A 10,446-nucleotide genomic window follows, 5' to 3' on the forward strand; every position below is an offset into this window, starting at 1 on the left:
GCACAGAGCTACTTGGTGCTGTCTACGTTCTGCTTGCACTGTCCTCGCTTTCCTCCCTCCAGTACCTCCAGCCTTACAGATTTAATTACTTATGCAAAGAGGTGCATTCTGGAATTTAGAATCAGGAAAATGCTTATCACCAGCTGAGCTCGCATGATTTTCTTTCTTTGTTAACTCCATTCAGACAATGTAATGACCCTCTGCTGTGTTTGCCTTTTTAGTGTTATGACCCCTCCTCCTCCTTTTGATAACATCACCTGCTTTCCTTTTGGGAAACCCTCCCTCCTCCACTATAGCTTTTTAGTCCATGTGGTTTGGTGGGGCTAATTCTGCCCCTTCTTCTTCTCTGGGGGGTGGGCACAATATACAGGCCTGGCTAATTGGAATCATGGTGATTGGTTCCTGGATTGGATCATGGTCCAGTCTTCTGGGCCATAAAATGACGCCCCTGGGAGTTCTGCTGAAATCATTGAGGGTTGGGAGAGAATCACATCTTTTCTATGGGGAATGCTAACTGATAAGATGTAAATCTGATTGCTGATGACCATATTTTCACCTTGTAGAAAGAGCTTGCCTGAGAATGAGTGAACATAGAGGACAGCAGAGCGGAAAGTGTGATGTATTCCTGAGGACATCACTTGAGCCTTTGGATCCAGCCATGCCTGAAACCAGTTGGATGCAGCCGAATGCAGCTGCCTGAGTGGTCCCAACCAGCACCCCATGGAGCAGACCCATCCAGACGAGCCCAGCCAGCCCAGTGAGTGTGAATGCGAGAGATAAGAAATTGCTGTTTTAAGCCACTACACTTTGAGTTGGCTTGTAATGCAGCAACAGCTGACTGAAATACACATTTGAGCAGCTCTGTCTTCAGGGTTTATCACTGGGTGTCTTATTTGAATGAGGACCTCATTCAGTGGTGGTGGGAAGTGTTGGGACCTAGGGTGAAATGAGTGGAGTATGAGGTCAGAGACTCTAGAATATCAAGGGGAGGGACTCTGCTTCAGTGATGGGTGTGCCCTGGAGGGCTGGGAATTCACTTTGAAGAAGAGAAAAGCCAAATCTCAGGAGTTTGATGGTGGGTGGGAAATTCCATCTGAGAGGTAGTCGTGTGAATGTCTTTTGGTCCAGCCTCCTGGGGAGCAACAGGGAAGCAGAGCCCAGCTGCCCTAACACCCCAGGCAGAGGTGGACACGCTGACAGGGAGTGAGCCCTTCCATGGCCACCTTGGGGCACGTAAGGGAGAAAGAGGCCTGCAAGGGCCACAGTGCAGCAGGTTGTTCTGAGAGAGGCAGGGTGGGCCTGGGGCTCTGAAATCACCATCCATTAGGTCCTTCCCAGGTTAGAAGGCCTAAGCCTGGAGAAGGAACAGTTTATTTTTAATGCCTCTACACTCCTGCTTTTCTTTTTTGTTATCCGTTTTTTGGGGGATTTAACCTTCTAAGCCACCTCAAACCCTTTTCGGAAATGGGTGTGAAGCAGTGGTTCTGAGAGCTGGGATGATCTCTGGAACCTCAGCCAGAGGGACCGGAGCTGACAGCCACACCTGGCTGCACCTGCTCACGTGTGTGAGTGTGTGAGTGCAGTAGCCTGTAAAGTGTGCATATGTGGTCTAAATATATGTAAGAGTTCTGTATGTGATATGTGTGAGAGCTGTGTAAAAACTAGGTGTGTGTTGATGTGCTTGACAGTATGAATGTGAGTTCTGTATGTGAGTGTGAGTGTGAGAGGGCCTTGGGTGTGCAAGTTGTGTGAAATTGAGTGTGCATTCATGTGTATGGGTATGTTCATGTGAAAGTGTATGAGCGTGATCGTGAAATTCATGTGATTGTAAGTGTGTCTGGGAGTGTGAGGGCTGAGTCTGTGTGTCTGCAGGGCGCCCACTACTCCAAGGGTGGGCACACGCCCATGACCCAGTGACCCCATCCAGATCCACGCCCTCAGCGCCCTCCTCCCTTTCCCCGCAGTGCTGGGCACAGCTGGTCATTCCTGCCGGGCCCCTGGACTGCCCAGCAGCCTGAAGTCTGCCCTGGGGGGGGGCTCCTTCCAGTACTGGAGCATGGGGGTGTCAGGAGCCCAGGACTGAGAGCATTCTGATGTTTCAGAGGCACTTGTGAAACATTTTCCCAACAGCAGTCAGGCTGAAATCCCCAAGACTCAGCCCCCAAGGTCACTGGCTTCCTACCTCTGGAATTCTGCTCTCTGCTGCCCTCTTCTGGATGTCTGCCCCCGCCCGCCCCCTCCCCCGGCAACCGCAGAGGGAAGCCAACAGCCCCCCAAACCCAGCCCCCATGCAGAGCAGCTTCCCTCCAGCTTTCCTGCCACATGCGCCACATGGGGCCAGGCTGCACACTCCTCAAAGCCTAGGGCCGGTGCTCGCTGGCTCTTTGATGCTTACCGCAGGCCTGACACTCGGTGGATACGCTGTGAAGAGAAACTGGAAGTGTGAATTGGTTCAGCAATCAAAGGGGTAGCTGAGGCCCAGACAGGGGAAGCAGTGAGCTGGGTGCACATGCAGGACTCACACCGAACCCACCAAGTACCCAGGGTTTATTCTGCGCTCACTTCCGTGGGGAGTGAGTGCTGGCCTTTTTCTGCTCAGCATGGGCCAGACTTTCCCATTTGATAGGGCTGCCCCAGGAGAGACAGGCTGTCTCCAAATTGGGGCAATTGGGTCAGCTGGGGAGGCGGGCAGTGAGGAGCTGGAATCCAGCCTGCCGCTTCCGGGCATCCGGGCTGGTCCCGCTGGATTGTGCTGAGCTGGCCCACGCCCGGGCGGAAGATGACGCAGACACAGACACACCCGGGAGTCAGAGAGTGTGTGTGGGGCCCAGATGCCTCCGCTCCACCCAGTGCCTCCACCCCGATGGCATTGTTATACACCGGAACAGATGAGGGTTCAGAGGGGCCCAAGGCCACAGCTCTGCATGTGCAAGCCTCTCCTACTTGACCCTGGGGGTCCCATACGAGTCCTGTGTGCTCTCTCCAGCTGCCAGGAAGCTGCTCCTGTGCCCCTCAGGAGAGTCAGGGCCACCAGATTCCCACCCCAGGGCTCCCAAACAATGATAGCTTGCCCCTCTCTCTTCCAGTTGTGTTGAATGCATTACAAGGATTCCTTGCCTTGTCCTCAGAATTACTCTGTAATGGTGGTTCTACTGTAATGCCCATTTTTCAGAGGGAACTGAGGCCCAGAACTACTGAGTGATTTCATAAAGGTCATATGCAGGACTCTGCCTCAGCCCATCCCCTACCCACCACCCAGGGTCTGCTCTTTCCTGCCTTACGTCTCTTTTTCCCATCTTCCTCTGGCTAGGCCCCAAGGCACATCCATTCTGCTCTCACTTCAGGCTTAGTCCCAGGGCCTGGGCTATGCAAGGCAAAGCTGGGACAAGTCTCAGGAGCCTGGCTGTGGCTGGGCATGCCAGGGAGGCTGCAAGGATAGGTTCTTCAGAGAACAGGAACACAGCTGCTCTTCCATGTGTCTGAACAAGATCCAACAGGCAGATTTTAAATCCTGAAACTCAAGTTTCTGACATGAGCTTGAACTGATGCAGCACTGAAGAGGTCTGGCCTGGGAATCTGGGCCCAGGCACCCCCACAGATTGGCTCTGTGAACTTGGGCAAGGAGCTCAGCTTCACTGAGCCTCAGCTTTGGAATCTGTACAATGGGCATGAGACTGTCCACTGTGTAGTGTCATTGGGAGGACTAAGTGTGAGCTGGCACGGGAAGGCATTGCATGAACTCATACACTACAAAGCTGCTAATGGAGGGGGGAAGGGATCCTGCTGTTCTGTGGGATTGGGCAGCCCCGGGCCTAGTGTAGAGGCTGGGTGGGGAGAGAGGCAGGACAGAGGCTGCTGATGCCAGCACAGGTTTTTCTGGTTAGGATGTGAAAGGGTAGGGGAAAGAGGCTCATGAAGGGAGATGGAGCCTCTGTTGGAAGCTGCTGAGGATCCCAGAAGAGCTGCTGAGTCACGCTTTTCCTCTTTGTCCTTTTTTTTAGTCTTAATTACTTTTTTCTGCTTACCAAAGCCGAGTGTGCTCCTTGTATAAAAGTTCAAACAACACTGAACTGTATAGTGTGGAAGGTAGATAGTTTCCCATGTTCACTCTCCCCAGCTGTAACCACGGCTGACATTTTGGTGTATGTTCTTCCAGATTTTTCTTTTGATGAATACATGTGTATTTTTTAAGTTAAAGAAGCACATTCCTGGAAGATAAGTCAAAGCAATGCAGACTATATAATGTGTACTCCCTTCCTCCCATGCCCCTCTCAGAACCAACCACTCTTAACAGCTTTGTAGGTATCCTTGAACCTTTTATATGCATCTATATTCACAAGGGCGTACATGAGGTGGGGGCAAAAGTGGTATAGACACAAAAGCTGAAATGGCCAAGGTGTAAATCCCAACATTACTAGCTGGGTGACTGTGGGCAAGTTACTTAACCTCGCTGAGCCTTATTTTTTTCCTCTGTAAGAAGGGAATAATGGTAGTGCCTATTTCAAAATGTGATTGAGAGAATTAAATGAAATAAAGTATGCAGTGCTCAGCATAAAACCTCAGTGAGGATTAACTGTCATTATAAATACACATAAAGAGAGTTGTTTTTTTCCCCCACAAAAATGGGATCACACTATGCATATAGCCCTGTTCAGTTTGCAGGCAGAATTATGGGGAAAGATTAGTCATGGGGATCCTGAAATTCACACTGGAGATGAGAAGTCTTGCATTAACATTTAAAGAATTGGCTGTGTACGTGCAGGACGGGAGAAACCTAGATCTCCCCATCTGAGTCACAGCCACTGGCTGCAGTCTGGCTGGTGTCAGTAAATGCTGAGCTTTCAACTTGAGGGAGGTCATGAGACTTCTGTAGCCTGGGCTTGTCATCCCCCTGAGGCTTCCATTCCCTGAAAGGCTTTTGCAGCCCCCACCTCGTGTACATCTAGCTGCCTCCATGGTACCTTCTACACTGAAATATCTGAAACACCTCCCACCCATGTCTCACCTCCCACCTTCCTCGAGCCTCCTTGACCTCCAATCTTCCCAGCCTCCAAGTTCTGCGCCTTTGCTCAAGCCAGACCCAGGCATGGGCGGGGGACGCTGCTTCTGGCTTCCCCTCCCCTCCCATGTCAGATCACGCTGGAGTCTTAGGGACTTTTGCTCCCACACATACCCCCCTCCCTCCTCTCCTGCTGTCTCCATCCTGCCACCCTACAGTTCATTTGCCACTCCTGAGCTAGAACAAAGTTTTCAAGTTTACCTTGATCTTTCTGAATAGGTATTGTGATGGGTTAAAAGGTGGTACCCCAAAAGACATGTTCAGATCTGTTCCCGGAATCTGTGAAAGTGATTTTCTTTGGAAAAAGGGTCATTGTAGATGTGACTAAGTTAAGCATTTGAGGTGGGGAGATCATCCTGGCTTTTCCAGGTGGCCCGTAGTTCAATGATAAGTGCCCTCACAGGGGAGACGGACAGACAGGAGGAGGAGGCAATGTGGGTGGAGATTCAGTGCAGCAGCCAGGAGCCGTGGAATGCTCAGAGCCACAGGGATGGAAAAAGTGAGGAAGAGGAGCTCCCCTTGGGCCTTCGGAGGGAATATGGCCCTGCCAGCACCTTGATTTCAGATTTCTGGCATCCAGAACTGGGAGAGAATAAATTTCTGTTGTTTTAGGCCACCTGGTTTGTGATAATTTGCAGCCACAAGAAACAAATGCCTGTAATATATACTCGCAGTCAAAATGTCAAAACAATATAAAATGTAAATATTGAGAAATTTTGCTTTTTTTCTAGGTAACCATACTTATTAGATTCTTTTACATTTTCACAAATTTCTTCATAGAGATATAAGAAATACAAAAGGGGAATATGTTTTGATTCCCCTGCCCTGTTTAGGAGAGACCTTTTCAGGGTCTGAGTGTGTCCCTCATGGCAGCAGCCCACAGGGCCTCTCTCGGCCTGGCTCCTCAACCTGCTCTCATTCCCCCCTGGCTGCAAGTCCCTCTGGTCTTCTGGCAAAAGATCTCATGCCCCTGCTGCTTTAGGGTTTGGACACCCATCCTTGCTCCCGTCTGACCCTTGAACCCTTCAGTACCCCCATCTTCCAGTCATCAGATGTCTATTCAAATGTCATCCCCAAGCCCTCCCTGACCTCTCAATTTAAAATAACACTCCTAATCCTGCCACTTCTTACTGTGCCACTTGGTTTAATTTTCTTCCTTGAATTTGTCACAATATGAGATGGTCTTGATAATGTGTTGGTTTCCTTATTTGTGTCTGTCTCCTGCTCTAGATTGCCAATTCTTTGAGCTGGGATTTTGTTTGTTCACCCCTCAATTCTGGGCATGCAGTAGGTCTTCCCTAAACATTTGTCAAATATGTAAGTTAAACCCGAAGGCTGATCATTTTCTAGAAACTGTGACATACACCACACAAAGAATTCTTAGAGGCCACGGACTCTCTAAAGTGGTCTGTAACATCTTGTGCAGACATGCATTATCTTCAACAGAGATGGCTAACAGCTTTTATTAGATTCTCAAAGTAGTCCTGATGCCAGGATGTGAATGGGTCTTAAAAACAGGGCTTGATTTTATTAAAAATAATAATAATAATAAGGGAGAAATATGGGATTCATATATAAATCAAGTATAAAAATCAAACGAATAATCATATTTGACCTGATTGTTTATAGTTCATGATGCGTGATTAAAACCGAAAGTTTCTGTGATATGACTGCCCTTGTACTGTTCACTATGTAAGAACTTGTTCATTATGCTTCAGAAGATTGGAGACTGTTGAGAATTAGGCTTGGGGTTGATTAATGATTGTGCTTTACATCCCCTATACAGAATTTTATTGTTGTTAACAACCATTTGATCAATAAATATGAGAGATGCCCTCTCAAAAAAAAATGGGGAAAAAAAAAACAGGGCTTGACTGGCAGGAAGAGACACAAAATTGAATTCAGACTTGGAGGCCCTCGGGGGCACTGGGCATGTTTTGCCTGGAGGAGAGAGGCCCAGGGAAGCCCAGGTCATTGTCTGTATATCTCTGCAGCAGGTGAAGGAGACTGGGGAAATTGCCAGGCTTTTATTCCCACAAGGTGAGGGTGTCCTAATGACCAAAGCTGACCAAGGACATGGGCTAACTGGTGAGGTGGTGAGGTCCTTTTTGCTGAACATATGCAAATAGAAGGTGCATGCTTCTCTGTCAGAAATTGTTCTGGGATGAGTGGACCAAGGAAACACAGTTCTGGGACATAGCAGTCATAGATGGATTGGGTCAGAGGGGACAGTCTCTAAACTAAGGTAGCTATGGTTCCTTCCAGCCTCCCACAGGTTGGAGTGCAACTGACACGACCATCTTTCCCTGAAGTGAGGCCACTTGATTGCCATCCCCATATTCCACATAAGAGGAGCAAGTCTGGACCCATCCCTCTGCCCCTGTGCTGGGCTGGTTTCCACTTTGCCTGCTCCCTGGGCCCCAAGAGTGGCTGTCTGGGTCCGAGATGCAGGGACAGGCCTGGATCCCCTCCTCTGGCCACTGCCCTTCTGCAGCAATGACTTTGGCTTGCATGGCCTGCTAACCAGGCCTGCAGGCTTGCTGGAAGGGTGGACTTCCTACAGGCCAGACTGTCCTCTGGGCTCCCCTGGGCTCCCTCAGATTTGGTAGCTTTCTGTCAAGCCCTTTTTCGGAGACCATAGCATTCCATTTCACCTCTGTTGTCTAGATCATCAGACCACATCCTGCAGCAATCTTGGGGTGCCCTTCCTGCTACCCCCTCGGAGAGAGACAGCTTTCTCTTTGAAGCAGGAAATAAAATCTGTCTACTGAGCCGGGGGTGCCAGGCCCCTCAGGGTACCCCAGGATGTAGGAGATGGGGCTCCACAGGGGCTGTTGCCTTTAAGGCCAATGACATACTGGGATTTATCACAGGGTCAGTCTCCCAGGGCCTTCTTTCCAGCCTGAGGCAGCTGGGAGATCTTCTGGGAGCTGGAGGACCAGATGGGACACTCCTCTCCAAGCTTGTATGGGAGATGTTGGCTTGAGAGCTGAGAGCTGGTGCTAGATTATCCTGGGTTGGCTTCCTGATATAGCTATTTACCTGTTATGGGGCCCTGGACATATCTTAATACTCTGAACTTCTTCTCCATCTGCACCATAAGGACCACCATGAATCTCACAAATGAGATAATATGAAGAAAGCAAATTCACAGTGCCAGGCACAGAGTAAGGGTTCAATATATCATAGGTGCTATTAGCATTAGCATTAGTATTTTCATAAGTATTGCTTAACCTCTCTGGGCCACTGTAGAAATATGATGACAACATGCATCTCATATCAGGATCAAATGAGGTCAAGGGATGGACAGTGTATTTTGAAATGCAAAATCCTATGCAAATATGTTAGATAACGATAACCCAATGACGGAGTCCTTCTAAGCAAGGAAACCCGTCCTTCCAGGGGTGGCCACAAGAGGGCCCCCTCTCTCCCATGCCTGTGTGCCCCTTTGCCATTTCGGGAGGGAGCCGGTCCAGGTTTTCCGCTCTGTAAAAGGAGGTGCAGACCCTCACTGCCAGAAGAGCACTGACGGAGTGCTTGAGATCTGTTAATGGAATTGTCCCTGGGAGTGCCAATTCTTCTCCCCACAGGATGGAGGCCCGTGGTTTGGCATTTAGGGATGTTGGAAATCGCGGTAGCCCCAGGACAAGCACATGTAAGCACTCAGTAAAGCTGGTGGAGTTGCACAGTGTGAATAGAGAGGGCATGCCTTTTGTTGGATATTTGCTGTTATTCTTGCCCAGCCCGCAATCCCGGGGGGATCGCAAACCACTGTGCGGAGCCCACCTGTTGCAGTCAGGATGCCCTATCACGCTGGCAGTAAGTTCCCCGGCATGTGTGGGAGGAGTTTTAGAAGGAACTGCGGCAAGGACGAGGACTATGAGATGCAGGAAGGCCCCAGTGTCTGCCTGGTTCTCTTTCAAAGCTGAACAAAAAATAGGGTGCGGGGTGTGTCATAGGGTGGGTGGAGTGCTGCACACAGCTGGGGCCTGTCTCTTTCACTCCCTCCCTGTGGCTTCCAAATGGCCACATGCCCTGAGGGACCCTGGGCTCCTCTGCAATGAAGGGCAGCCAGGTAGGCCTCCCTCTCAGCTTGTTCCGAGGCACGAAGACAGAGTCTGGCTCTAGCGGGTCCAGGGACCCCCAAAGGAGGAATGCGTCGGCGCACGAGGACACAGACACCAGCAGAGACACGAAGCTGGCCTGTTCATTGATAGAAACGTCAAGCAATATATAGGGGATTGGTTACATGACATCATCATAAAATCATCATAAGGCATGTGTCATCAGGTGATTTATGGCACAATCTACTTCTCGGAGGGTTCGCCTGTTTTCCCAACCAGGAAAGGTCACCATGTTTTCCTCTTCAAGGTTTTTCTGTTGCTCTCACACCATTAGATTCTAATCTCACGTTAAATTTCTACAAGGCGCCACACTGTTTTCTGAACGTGTCTTAAAACTTGCTCACCTGGACTCTCACTCAGCTCGCTGTGGGGGCATGTTTTTTCTGTAGTTCCCTGAAACCATTCATAGCAGAATGAGCAGCATTCACCCTATTGGTCTTGACCGTAACAATGCGTGCTGTAATTTCTATAGTAATGATTTATAATGGAACTCTACCAAGATTTTTCCGCCTGTTTTCCTGACCCACACCTCATGTTGGTCACCTCTTGTTCCTCCTGGGGGCCAAGCTGGCCAGGGAGTTGTGCCCTGAAGTCACCTGAACTTTCTTCTATTTCCAACCCAGTCTTTTCTCTGGGGGCTTGTTCTGATTCATGGGGGCTGCTCTGACTGGGGGAATGGTCAGATTAAGCAAAAGAAGAGATGTCAGTAGCCTCCCCTCTGGAGGCCTGCTGTGCAGCAGCCACTCACCGGCCTGCTGGGCTGTGCCACCGGGTAGGCTGTGTAGGCCAGCTTCTGGTGACGAGACGAGATATGGGGAGGCCTTGTGCCTCTGGGAACTGTCTTGTAAGAGGTTGTTTATCAGGTTGTTGAGTTTTTTTGCTCAAAAGGTGGAACTCGGAGGATCATGCCATGGGTGGGGTAATTGTGTTTAAGATGTCCCCAAGTGCTGGCCACGAAGCCCGTGGTACAGCTGAAGTTGAGCTCACTCTGAACCCTGACACCAGTGTCTTCCCACCCCTACCTGGTCAGTCACAGCTTTGGGACTGAAGGGGAGAGGCCGCTCTGTGGCTTGGCCGGTGCCTCACACCGCTGGATCTCCCCTTGTGGGACTCTCGCCCTTCCCTCCCTTTCCACGGTGGAGAGGTCTGGATCCAGCACGGCAGCTTCCCGGGGCTCCTCACCACCCCTCTGGAGACAGAGGGCAATGTAGAGATGCTTGGGGGTCATCTCAGCTGGGGTTGTGCTATTGACTGAACTGTGCC

The 10,446-nt window shown here is 50.1% G+C and overlaps 1 long non-coding RNA gene across 1 annotated transcript in view; it reads left to right on the forward strand.

Moving 5' to 3' along the window:
* LOC140848327 (uncharacterized) overlaps nt 1-10,446 on the forward strand; it is a 16,196-nt gene continuing 5,750 nt past the window's right edge. Inside the window, exons 1-2 of the long non-coding RNA XR_012129000.1 lie at nt 1-189; nt 564-757. This is a non-coding gene — a long non-coding RNA (uncharacterized lncRNA). The remainder of the gene's footprint in view (nt 190-563; nt 758-10,446) is intronic.

The sequence above is a fragment of the Manis javanica genome, chromosome 1 (genome assembly GCF_040802235.1).
Source record: "Manis javanica isolate MJ-LG chromosome 1, MJ_LKY, whole genome shotgun sequence".
Classification (NCBI taxonomy): Eukaryota; Metazoa; Chordata; class Mammalia; order Pholidota; family Manidae; genus Manis; species Manis javanica.